Source organism: Hippichthys cyanospilos, chromosome 10, assembly GCF_059441005.1.
Source record: "Hippichthys cyanospilos isolate Australia breed blue-spotted pipefish chromosome 10, RoL_Hcya_1.0, whole genome shotgun sequence".
NCBI classification, from domain to species: Eukaryota; Metazoa; Chordata; class Actinopteri; order Syngnathiformes; family Syngnathidae; genus Hippichthys; species Hippichthys cyanospilos.
In genome coordinates this window covers 5,247,209-5,260,520 of record NC_142378.1, presented here as the reverse complement: position 1 = coordinate 5,260,520, position 13,312 = coordinate 5,247,209, and positions in this window count along the sequence as shown.

Here is a 13,312-nt window from a genome sequence, read left to right as displayed (position 1 = left end):
CACGATTAAGGTTTCAAGACCGAGAAAGAGTGTAAAATTTTACATTTACCATTTTTTTCCACACTATAAAGATTGGATAAACATTGGATTATAAGGTGCACCTTCAATCAATAGCCTGTTCTAAAACTATTTTCATATATAAGGCGCACCACATTATAAGGCGCATAGAATAGAAGCTAAATGAAGCTGTGCTAAAGGGAATCAGATAAGTCAGTCGAACCTTTCGATCAGAAATTAAGAATAAATATGATTTGTGGAAAACACCCGCCGTTTTTGCGCCTTGTCCCCAAAATAACAGCTTCACAATTGGAGCATATATATGTTAGGCTTTCAATGCTCCCAAAATAGAGTTAGACTTTTAAAGTACTGTGTTTTCTACATTATGAGGCGCCACTTCTACGGATGGCCTATTTTAAAACTGTTTTTATTAATAGGGCTCACCGCATTATAAGACGCATAGAATAGAAGCTACAGTAGTTGCTGAGGTTGCGTTATGCAGCCACCAGATGGAGCTGCGCTAAAGGGAATCCAAACAAAACAATCAGGTAAGTCAAACTTTATTCTTTATTGACGTCTTTATTCTCATTACTCTCAGAAGTGAGACCTCAAGAATGAGAATTTTGACTTCATTGTCAGAATTCTGACTTCAACCCTTTACTGGGCACAGAGGCCGCTTTCGGTTTAGTTCATTAAAGGATTCTGCCTTTATTTATTTTTTTTTACATTAAGATTAATAAAGTTAGATTTCTGCGAATAAAATCCAAATCTGAGTTCAAAGTCTAAATTGTGAGAAAAAAGTCAAAATTCTGTGATAAAAGTGAGAATCCTGTCAAGCTAATTGCCACGAATTGTACATTTGCAATTATTGTGTGCGAAGCTTTCTATGCTCTCCGTCAGACACGTAGCGTGCTCTCGGATTAGGCGTCTGCCGCCGCCGTAATAATCCTGCCGTCGTTTATGCAAATGACGCTGATTGTGCCAATAATCTGCTCTCAGCGTGAATGAGGTTAACGGCCTCACAGAAAGCCGACGTCTTCCAAGTGCCTATTACATTAAGTTGGTTTCAAAGACGGATTTGGTTTCGAGGAATAGGGTAGGCTTTCAGTGATTTCAAAATAGGGTTTGACTTTTGTAGTACCCCATTTTCCGCACTAAACGGCGCACCTGATTATAAGGCGCACCTTCAATGAAAGGCCTGATTTAAAACCGTTTTCATAAATCGGGTGCATCGCATTATACGGCGCATAGAATAGAAGCTACAGTAGTGGCTGGGCTTGCACCATGCATCCACTAGATGGCGCTAAAGGGAATCTCAGCAAAACAATCAGATGAGCCAGTATTACCTAAAATAATTGCTAAAATAACTGATTACTTTGGTATTTAAATACCAATCAATCAACCAGTTACTTTAGTTGTTAATTCATTAAACAAAGCAATTGATTTTGGTGCATTCATACCGAAATTTAAGAATTTTATACCCCAGTTATTTGAGGAAAACAATGCTTTTTGTTAAAAGCGATGAGATGATTTTTTTTTTCCCGCTTCTAACTATAACCCATGCGTCAAAATATAATTTCAAGTGTGTTCGGGTTTTGGGTTTCAATCTATTTTTTGTTAATAAATACTTTGCCAGCCCAGTTCATGAACGTCCACAGCCGTCAATGGCAGCGAATGGGAATAAAGCTCTTGTTGACCTCTCAAACGTGTTCATCCGGCTTTGCCAGCATCCAAGAAGGTCCCAAATATCTGTGAGAATGTGAGAGTGGCGGACCCCCCCCCCCCCCCTTTCCCAATAACCCCTCCATTAATACACGTTCCCACAGTGGCCATATGGCCGTCAGCCTGACAGCTTGCCGGACGCATAATTAATTTGCGCTGGCGTCTGCCTGTTTATTTTCCAACCTACATTTCCCTAATTGCGCCGACCAGGTTCAAATCAAAACGGATGTCGTCCCCGGCGCCGACGCCATTTGCTCGACAATACGGCGGTTCAGGGGTGACGGGCGGGCCGCTTTGGATGCACTTGTTAGAGGTTGACACTTGTGGGGTAGAAATACCCCACAGAGTCTCCATAAGCGTTATTGTGCAAAATTGGGCTTATTGAAGGTAATCCAGTTTTACGCAGAGTTTCACACAGTTTTTTGTTTTTTTTCTGAGCTGGGAAAGTAGGAAGACAAAACTGGTGTCATGTGATGCAGTAAAATGCTTAAACTGTTTCAACACAGAATAAAGCGTTTCTATTTCATGCTTTGTGCGTTGCACACAGTTACTGGAAAATTAGATGGTAAAGTACTTTGTAGACCCAGGATCTACAAGCTAGTGCCTTTCACACAGAATTCAGCAAGTTTTACACAACTTGCTGGTGTGATATAAAAAGTCCCCTTTCACACCGATACTTTGTTACTTTTAGGCCCCTATTTGCCTTTCTTAAAGAGTTTTCATAAAGTTAGCAAATCAAAGCTCAAAAATAGGAATTTGCCTTTCATACAGAACCCAGTGGCTCAGCATATGAGTGCAAAAGTACTGTATTTTTTCGCACCAGATTATCAGGCACAACTATTTTCAGAGATAAAGCGCACCGTGTAATAAGGCGCATAGAATAGAAGCCGCAGTAGTGGCTGGGTGTTGGTTATGCATCCACTAGAGGGAACTGCAATACAATGAATTATTGGTAAATTGTGTCATAGGGGTTCCTTTGCAAAACGTATAAAAATATATTAAATGTTTGTCAGACGGTAGCAATTGATTTAACCCTTGTGCCGTATTTTGATCATTTTTGGGTCATTTTCTTGCACATCAATTTAGTCAAGGGATAACACACTTCTGTTTAAGGGGTCATGCAACATTGAACTTTGACATGTTGTCACCATCTGGGTGAAATTTCAGCTCCCCGGGGTGTATGCTCTGTGAATACTCTGTACAAAAAAGATCGAAGGATTGTACAAAAATACTGCACAAGGTAACGGTGGGAACATTGGTTACATGTTGAAATTTGCCCAGCTTTTCATAGCTTTCTGATATTCCACTTCCGCTTTTCCTTCAAAATGTCCCAAAAAATATGCAAATCACAACCGCATAATTCGACCCAACATTTAAGATTACTTTTTTTTTTTTTTTTTAAACCTTGTACAGTAGTTGGACGGTATTTTTCTTTCTTGCAATGCGTCTTCAGACCAGCAGAGGGTGCTCACGCACAGCCAATTATAGGTCATCGTTAAATCAGATAATAAACCCTGGATTTAAAAGATAAACTCAACTAACATCTCGAAGCGTATTCATGTAAAGTTAGATTATGAATTAGGTCAAATATAATAATAATAAAAAAAGAAGCGAACACTTGACATGTAAATCGGAGCCGAATTTGCACAGCGTGAACACAAATGGAGGCTGCTTTATCATTCTGATTATTTTGCTATCCGGCTGATGGGCGAGATAGACGACGTTGCACCGAGATAAATTGTTAATTAGAAAAGCTGAATATGGATGAGGCGCCCTCTTTGTCTCACATTAATAAGTTTAATTTGATGCCGTCATAGCCAGTGATTACAGATAGCAAATAATAATAATAATAATAATTAGCTCAGCCAAATGATGTTTGAGGGGTGTCACGTGACTTTTTTTTTTTTTTTTTAGTTTAACAGTCAATTGCTAAGACTTGTTTGTTGTTAACCAAAACAGCAGGACCCACTGCGCCGTATCAGTATCTCAAATTCATAGATTTGTTGCTGAATTTGATAGGAAATGCACAAATATAAGTGTTGAAACAGAACAAGGTTTGTGATCGTAAAAATTTAAAACCAAAAAGAGTGGTGAATACGAGTATCGGCCGCTATGGCGAGGGCCGATACTTCGAAACAAGGCCAGGTATCGGCCCGATACTGATACTTGTTATCTGTACTCGCTCATCCTGATGATCTAACTAACTTGTGAAGTCTGATACCACTTTTTCTTCTGACCGATACCAGTATGAGTGCTCAACAATCTCGTAGTCACATATGCAGATACCAAGTACCGATACCACTTCTACTTCTAATTTGTATTTTCTAGTTTGTGGTTGTAAAACTGTAAAACCAAGAGAGTGTTCTATTCTAGTATCAGCTGCCATGGTGAGTACCAATACTTTGAAACAAGGCCAGGTACTGGCCCGGTACCGTTACTTGGTATCGGTACTTGCCCATACCTACTAACTAGATACCACTTTTTTGTTTTATTTTTTATGACGCTAGCATGAGTGCTTAACTCAGATTTTTCTCATTTCATCATTTCTACCTCATGATTTTAAAAGCGTTCCAAGAGAGCAGCCATTAGTAGTATCGAGTTCCATCGCCATTGCTCGATACTGATACTAGGTATCAGTACTCGCCAAGCCCTTTTTTTTAATTTTTTCTACTTTGTTCAAGTCAATACCCTGTGGCATTATGGAATAAAATGCAACTTTATTTGTATCGAGATGACAAGTATGTTTGAACATACTTGAAAGTATGCTGATATGCGTTTGCATGTGCTGCTGTTTTGGTTAGCAACAGAGTTGCAAGTAAGATATGTTTGAACAACAGTTCTTACCTGTTTTTTTTTTTCCTGATTTGGGGGAGTCGTTTAATTGAGGGAAAGCGACCCTCGAGAGGGGGGAGGGGGTTAATCACCTGCCTCCCTTGAAGACCCCCCCCCCCCCCCCCCCCCCCCCCCCGCGGCACTGATTTGCAAGTGCAGATTAATCAGAGCGTGCACGGGCCCTGATGAAATTTTCCTGTTATTGTTCCCAATTTTAGCAACATCTTTTATTGTCTTCATCACTCATCGGCGGGGAGGGGGGTCAGCAGGGGGGCTTTCCACACGCGTCAATTATGCAAATGTCGTCGCACACTTTTGCAGATTACTTCACTCGGCGGCTGTTGTTTGCGATGGTTTTGATTATTAAATATTATTACTTTTTTTTTTTTAATGCGGCCCATCTGCTGCAATCAAAGCACGGGCACAAAGCACACACGCGCCGAGAAAAAGACGAGTCGGGTCGCGTTCAGGCGCCCTCCGAGAAATGAATTCAAGTTGATTTCAATTAGGGGGCACCTAATGATATTTTAATCTGCCGCCTTTCATTTTCAGGAAGCGGGGCCGTTGAAAGGTTTTTGGGGCCCAAATAAGGAACTCACAGATTGACGGTGAGATCTCGGACGGCGATAGCAAATGAAAGCTTTTATCGCCGCTGTTTTCTTGTTAAGACGCTTCACTCGCTATCTTTCTCATACCGTGATAAGAACATGAATCTTTTTCTACAAATGCTCTTTTCTTTATTTATTTAAAAAAAAATGGACTTGCTATTTTCGGAACGATTTCATTATGGTGAGTTTATAACCTTTCACCTGGCAAAAAGTTCCTTCGAAACAATATTTCAATAACTTATTTTAATAATAACTTATTTTAATTATTTTTTTTTCCAAAAAAAATACTCAATACTTTCTGTAAATGATTAACAATTAATGTCTGTACTGATTTTGAATTTGCTGAAGAGAATATAGTTCTCCATAGGGTTGAGGTCAGGGGATTACAGAATATAAATCATGAAATGAAAAGGATTAGCTATTCATTTATTCATAGGCTTTATGTGGCATTTTGAGAAACATTTCAGCAAGTATGTTTGAAGGTATTTGTGAATATGTATTCATATGTATTTGCTTATTATTAGTATGTAGTATTATATGCATTATCATGTATTATTCGTTGTTACTTATTCGTACTTGCGAGTGCGTTCAAGCATGTTTGCGAGTGCATTCAATGTTTTGCGAGTATGTTCTGGATTTATCCACGAGAAATGATGAACACATTTGCCAGTACCTTCAGAACGTATTTGCCGGTACCTTTGGAACGTTTTTGCAGTTACCTATGGAACATATTTGCTAGTACCTTCGGAACGTATTTGCCAGTACCTTTGAAATGTATTTGCCGTTACCTTCGGGACGAATATGCCAGTAATTCCGGGATGTATTTGCAGATACCTTAGGAATGTATTTGCTGGTACCTGCGGAAAGTATTTGCCGGTATTTGTCGGTACCTTCGAAAGGGATTTGCCCTTCGAAACGTATTTGCCGGTATCTCCCGAAGGTATTTGCCAGTACGTTCCAATCGCATTTGCCCGTGTCCCCTGAACGTATTTGCCCGTGCTTTCCGAAGGATTTTGCCGGTGCCTTCCGAAGGTATTTTCCAGTACTTTACGTATTTTCGAGAACGTGCCGGTTGTTCTTGTTTTACAAGTAGGTTCAGGAATATTTGCAAATCTGTTCAAACGTGTTTAGCAATCAATCAATCACGCTTCCGTAAAAGTGCAATGCAATCTCTATTCCGACTCCTTAACAATCATAGTCCGTACATCGACGGGGATTTCATTGAGCGGAATCCACAGGTTCCAAATAGCATTGAGCTTCATGTTTATAATTCGTCTACAAAGTATTTCAATTGCAGGTGATAGCGCGCACCTAATAAAAAAAAAAAAGCGCACGAGAAATCGAAATTATTTTCAGCCGACGATTTTTGCGAGCCAAATGAGAGAGAATATTTCACCGAGTGTAAGGCCGGCTGGTTTCATCGCTGTGGGTTTTGTGTGTTCATTAATTCTATTTATGTCCTGGGTGGTGGCGAACGGCGTGGTAGCGGGTGCGTCGGGGGGGCCCTCCGGTCATCGCATGCCAACGAGACCTTCCTGAAACTCTGACAGTGCTTTGACGTGCTCTGTGTTAATTACAGTAATGGCAGCCATTTTAATGAAGTCATTGTATACGTACCCCGGAGGGGGGCCGGGGCCGGGCCGGATCGGGGCCCGGCTTCGTTAGCGCCGCGCAGCTGTTCCTCGCGGTGCCGGACGCCGTCATTTTCAAGAATAGAAGCCGGCGCTCCTGCCGGGCAAAGAAAAAGCCGGCGGTGCGTACGGGGGAGTCTCAAACGCGTCGGCGATGTCCTTTCCGGGACGGCGCCGACGCGTGCCGGATGCGGCGCCATCCCTTCTAACGGGCGACGTTATTAAGCGCTCATCACGCAAGGGAAAGCTTTCATAATGGCCTCATTTCTACCAATAGCAGACTAATTATCCGCATTTGCGCCGGCTGTGAATTACCTTTGTGATTACGGCGGGAGCGTCTAATGTGCACTTTATGGTCTGGGGATGACTTGTTGTTTGCATCCGGCACCACTTACACACACACACACACACACACACACACACACACACACACACACACACACACGCACTGCGAAGCTCAAGCGTGGCTTAATTAAGAAGGTAAATTCTTAATAGCCCCTGCCATCAATTGCCATGTTTTTCATTTTCTGTTTACTTTTATCTTTTGCTAATTAATGCTACTTATCAAATATGACTGTGGGTGTGCGAGTGTTTATGTTTGCGAGGCAAATAATCTTTTAATCCTCCGTTCCTTGTGGAAATATGCGCTGCACTTAAACGAGTCGTTACCACCCGGGCTGCGAGAAAAGGAATGGAAAGAAAATATCGAGTCTGTTTTGCTTCACATAAACTTTTAAAACTTGTTGTTTCGCCCTAATTTATTGGACTAATGGCTGAATTGTTTCCTTGTGATTTCTGCTTTTATATTAAACTTTGGCCTGACTCTCTTTTGGCCCTGCAAATTGCTAGTCCAAATTCAGAAAGTTTGAAAAAGAACACAGTTTTTTCTTCTTCTATGTATTCTTCTAATTTGCTTTGATTATTTACATGTGGTCAATATGCAGCTCGAGGTCAAAAATGCAGATTGGGAAAAATCTTTACGTACATGTACAATACATGGTAATTGCGCAATTGAAATCTCATGATCAAAATCGGGAGTAGCACAGATGACACCATGATGCAAAAAGATGTCGCGAAAACAAGAATTTCATTCAAATTTAGAACTTATTTGCTGCCAGCTAATACGTGATAATTGTGATCAATTGAAATATCATGATCAAAAAGTACAGATAAAGTTATGATGCAAAAAGGCATCACAAAAACAGGAATTTCATTCAAATTTAGAACTTATTTGCTGCCAGCTAGGTAAAAACAAATCTGACGTCAGTAGCCGTCATTGGCAATGAATTAGTTAATTTTTCAGCGTCAGCCAAGTAAAAATGAAAGTGCAACATCAGTAGCCGTCAATGGCAGTAGATGGGTTCATTTATTAAAAGTAAGCCAAACAAAGTGGAATTTTGACGTCATTTCCCGTCAACGGCAGTGAATGTCTTAATCTCTGCCAACCAAGTAAAAATGGAAATTTTACATCAATAGCCATCAACGGCAGTACTACGTTAATTGATTCAAAACAAGCCAAGTAAAAATTAAATTTTGACGCCCAGGTGAAAATGGATTTTTAACTTTTAATGGATGGATAACCGTCAATAGCAGTTTCAGATTTTTTTCACAGCGAGGTAAGTAAAACTGGAAATTTGACGCCGATAGCCGTCAGTGGCAGGGAAGGAGTCCAATATTTTGCCGTGCGACTGAAATTTAAAGCGGTTTCTGGAGGCACAACCTGAGTGGATGACTTGATGAAAATTTTGCTCAGGTTTCCACCATGTGAATTTATTTCGCTAACGTTGCGTAAAGTGCACCATCATAATGTAACGTTGATTTTTCTCACGCATGAAATAATGCACGGCACAAAGCGTAATAGAAGGAGTGGATGTCAGCGATTGATGACGGCACAGCCCCGAAAGTGGTTGCGTTCGCTGGTGTCTTAATTAGCGTTGAATTATTGCCACTCACGCAAATGTTGTTTGCTTTGCTTTCAGAGCTTGGGGGTGCTTTGAGGCACTGTGTTTTTTTAGAGAGGGGGGGGGGGGGGGGGGGGGTCTGGCCTCATTTTCCCTCCTTTAGTACATCCCTCGTTTGTTCTTCTTTACGTTGCATTAGTGGCCAGCTAGCTTGCGGCGTGGACATGTTTATGTTAGCCAGTGATTTAAGTCTATGTTCATTATAGCTGCTAGACATGCGAATGCAAGCCGCTGGTTGTTATGCTAGCGAGTAGCGTGGACATGTTTATGTTATCCTACGCTCATTATACTAGCTAACAATTGAGACTATTTTTTACGTTAGCCTGTGTGTTTAGCATATGACCGTTGTACTAACTATTACTGTAGACATGTTTATTGGTTGTTAGCTGTTGTTTTGAGCCAGGAGTTATATTTGGTAGAAGATTCCAGAAAGGGTCATTTGGTTACGTCTGCCTTTCTGGAAAATGATAAATCGAGATAGTTTTATTATTTTATTTATTATTATGTTTATTTATGCTTTTTCAAATTATTGTTTTATTTATTTTGTATTGTTATTATTTGTGTTTATTTTTTAATCTTTGTTCATTAATTTATTAGCTGTTTATTCATATATTAATTTATTTATTATTTATTTATATATAATTTTTTTTATTATTATTAGTTAGACACAGATTGTCACACTTTTTCCTGCCTGAGCAGACAGTAAAGAAAATAAGTCAATTTTGGCTTTGTTTAAAGAAAAATAATTGTATTTATTATTATTTTGATTTTTTTTTTTTTACTATGATTTTGTATTTGTTTTTTTAATTGTTTTATTTATTATTAGTTTGATTTTTATATTTATTAGTTCATTTATCACTTATAAATTACTTTGTTTTATTATTTAGACACCGACACAGATCGACACAATTTTTCCTGCCTCAGCAGGGTGTGAAAAAAATAACTTTGTCTTGGCTTTGTTTAAAAAAAAACCACACAAGTATTATTGTTTTATTTATTATTTATTTACTTTATTTATTATGATTTTTTGGGGTTTAGTTTATTATTTTATTTGTTTTTGTTTCTTATTTTATTGATGTTTTAATATATTTTTTTGATTTATTATTTTATTTGAATGGCCGCTTAGCCCAGACATTTTTTTCCCCGATTTTAAGATTTCCAAATGACTCGTCCTCGATCTGGGCCCGCCCCTACGACAGCATCTGGTCTCCTTGCGATGGAAAAGTTGCACTCATATGACTCACTGCCGTATTAGCTTTAATTAGCTCGTGACTCTAACGAGGTGTTCATGTCTAATGGCGACCAAGAAAAAGAAGTCAGAAGCAATCAGCGGTGCAAAGTGCAAATGAGACTTACTTACTCACAAATGAATTATACGCCCCTTTTTTTTCCTCCCTCCCCGAGCCCATTAATTAAATCCTCTGGCATCAGAGGTCTTTTTCTTAATTTCGAGTTCCATTAGCATAATAAACAGCATGTGAGTTGGCGCAACGTGATGGCGGTAATGGAGGCTATTTATTTGACGTTATTATTTAAAGCTTGGCTAATGGGAGGAGAAACAGAAATATATCTCCGACGTGGGAAGAAAAAACCAAAATCCCGTCAGGCTACGGTGGCGACGCTCGGGTCACCTTTTAAAGAGTCACTGGAAAGGTTCGCGCTCCGATAATTTAAAAACTAATTGCCTGGCTCTTCGGTTATAATTTAACCTCAAAAATGTCCCGCGGCGTGAAAAAAAAGGAAAACGTTATTCAAGGATAGTTGTAGCAAAACAGAAAGAAACAAAAGCAAAGGAAATCATATAAACAATTGTGGGGCGATCACATAGCTACGGGGTTTGGAAACAGGTTTTGGGTTCGATTCTAGGTCTTAGCACAACCTGGTCTAGTTGAATGTGCCCCCGCTACACAATCAGAAATTTTTCAGAGGGGGGTCGCTTGCAACGTGGCCAGAGCGCAGCAAGACTAAAATCCTATAGCAAAAAGAAAGACAAATGGAACAAAGAAAAACAATGCTTATATAAAATATATACATCAAAATAATGTGACGAGCTTGTCTGCTATAAGATAAACAATACACTAGGCTAGCTTGCTAATGCACTAATCACTAGCTTAAATGCTAAACTAACTTGATGCTGATCACTGGTTATAAATAATGCTAAAATAATCAAAATTTTTCTCATAGCTCTCATCAGAATTCAGATTAATAAACAGCATTAATTTATCAGCATTAATATTACAACAAGATGTGACTAGCTTATCTGTTATATGATAAACAGGGCACACATCAACCGCTACCTTAAACGCTAAACTTACTCGATGCTAATTACTAGTTATTTTAGATGCTAATTGAAAGTAAAGCTTTTTCTAGTAGCTCTCTCATTAGAAAATTTAAATTGACAAACGTCATTAATTGATAGTGATAAATCACAAGACAATGTGACTAGCTTGTTTGCTATAGGATAAACAAATACACTAATTGCTAGCTTAAATGCTAATCGAAAGTAAAGCTGTTTCTAGTATTTTTGATAGAGAATTCAAATGAGCAACTATGAATTTATACTTAATTAATCTATAAATTCATTAAAATATTGCTTGGCTAAGGACGAGTGGAAACTTTTTTTCCTCTCTTGAGTGCTTCATTTGTATAACATTGTAAAAAAAAAAAAAAAAGTAGTTGCCTCAACATAAGTGGTGTAAAGAAAAGAGCTTGTTTTCAAACTTCAGACTGGAGAAAATCAGTTGGCTATAAAATGTACTTACAGACTGTAGATTGTCTTTTTTTTTGGTGGTAAGTGACAAATTTTTGCAGTAAGAGAGCAAACAAACGGGAGATTTCATTGAGACAAACGCGCTGTGACACAGCGAGTTCATCCTCCGTACACGCAGACTTATTATTATTGCTATTTCCTCCCCACAATAAATTGCTTGTTTCTGTTGGCTGGCCGCGTCGGGTGTCGTTAGCGCCACAGCGGATCGATGCCCGGCCAGGTTCTCCGGGTCCGCTTACCCGGGGTCCCGTTCCTGGAAGCCACTGAAACGAATCGTCCTGGAAATTAAAACCTCCCCGATCGGACTTTTGGATTGGCAGCTCCCAAGATCGGATCAATAAAAGCCCAACTCTGCTTTGTCATTCCTCTGAAGATTTTGTGGACGCCCGTTTATCACCCAGGTTTCGCCATGGACATTTTTTCCTCTTGTGCGGACGAGCTGGAAATTCAAACTCGCTAAAGTCGTTCAAAGTGTCAGCAGTCTTTTGCCGTGAAATTTGTTGCCCAAAACGTTTTTGGCAGTGAATGAGTTAAAAACTCTCAGTACGCTACATATTTGTCAGCTGTCTCTGAAAATGAATTCCGTTTTAAAATGATATATGAGACATGAAGGGACCTCAAAAAATTGACAGTTCCAGCAATTATAAAGTTGCCAAGCCTGCTTTTGTGAAAACGCATCACATTGATCTATTAGTGCCTCTTAGTGATCTATAAGAGTTTTGCTTAAATTGTTGCGGTGTCAGAAGTAGGATTCCAGTCGAACAGATTTTGGTTACAAATGGTGTCAGAGTTGGGACGCTTAGCTCTTCAGCATGCTCCACTCAACGTGTATTTTAGTCACGCATAAAACTGTTTTTTCAAATGATTAGTCTGCCAGATGTTTTCAATAAATGGTGTCAGAAGTGGGAGGCCAGTTGTATTTGCGCCCTGGCTAAAATACCAAAGAATCAAGAGTCAATAAGACTTGTGCTTTGACATTAAAAAAAAAAAAACATTTGTGACAGCAACCGGGATGTTTTCCCGTTCGTCAGACTCTGGTTCCAATATGGACTGTGATGAATGGTGTCAGAAGTGGGATGCCTGTTGTATTTGCGACCTGGCTAAAATACCAAAGAATCAAGATCCAATAAGACTTGTGGTTTGACACCAAAAAACAAATACTGATCGCGAACTTTGCCCTCTCATCAGTTCAGGTTCAAATATTGGCTGTGATGAATGGTGTCAGAACTTGGGTGCCGTATGTGGCTGGGATCTGTCTCTTTTGCCAAAGAAGAAGTTGGATGCCAGTATAAGGCTAGTATGTCAAAGACTAAAAAAAATCAATAAGACTTTGGCACCAAGAAGAGATATTTGTCAACACAATAGGTTTGCTTTGAAATTTGTGTTCAGATTCGATTCTTCTGACAAATGGTGTCAGAAGCGGGATGCTAGTTTAATGCTTGTATGCCAATGATTGAAAAAAAAAAAATCAATAAGATTCTTGCTTTGACGCCAAGGAGATATTTTTCAAAACGATTGGTTTGCATTGAAATTTGTGTTCAGGGTTCCTTTTCTGTGATGAATGGTGTCAGAAGCGGGATGCCAGTTTAAGGCTAGTATGCCAAAGACAGAAAAAATCAATAAGACTTTGGCGCCAAGAAGAGGTATTTGTCACACGATAGGCTTGCATTGAAATTTGTGTTCAGGGTACCTTTTCTGTGACGGATGGTGTCAGAAACGGGATGCCAGTATAAGATTAGAATACCAAAATCAATAAGACGCCTGCTTTGTCACCGGAAAACTATTCCTGAC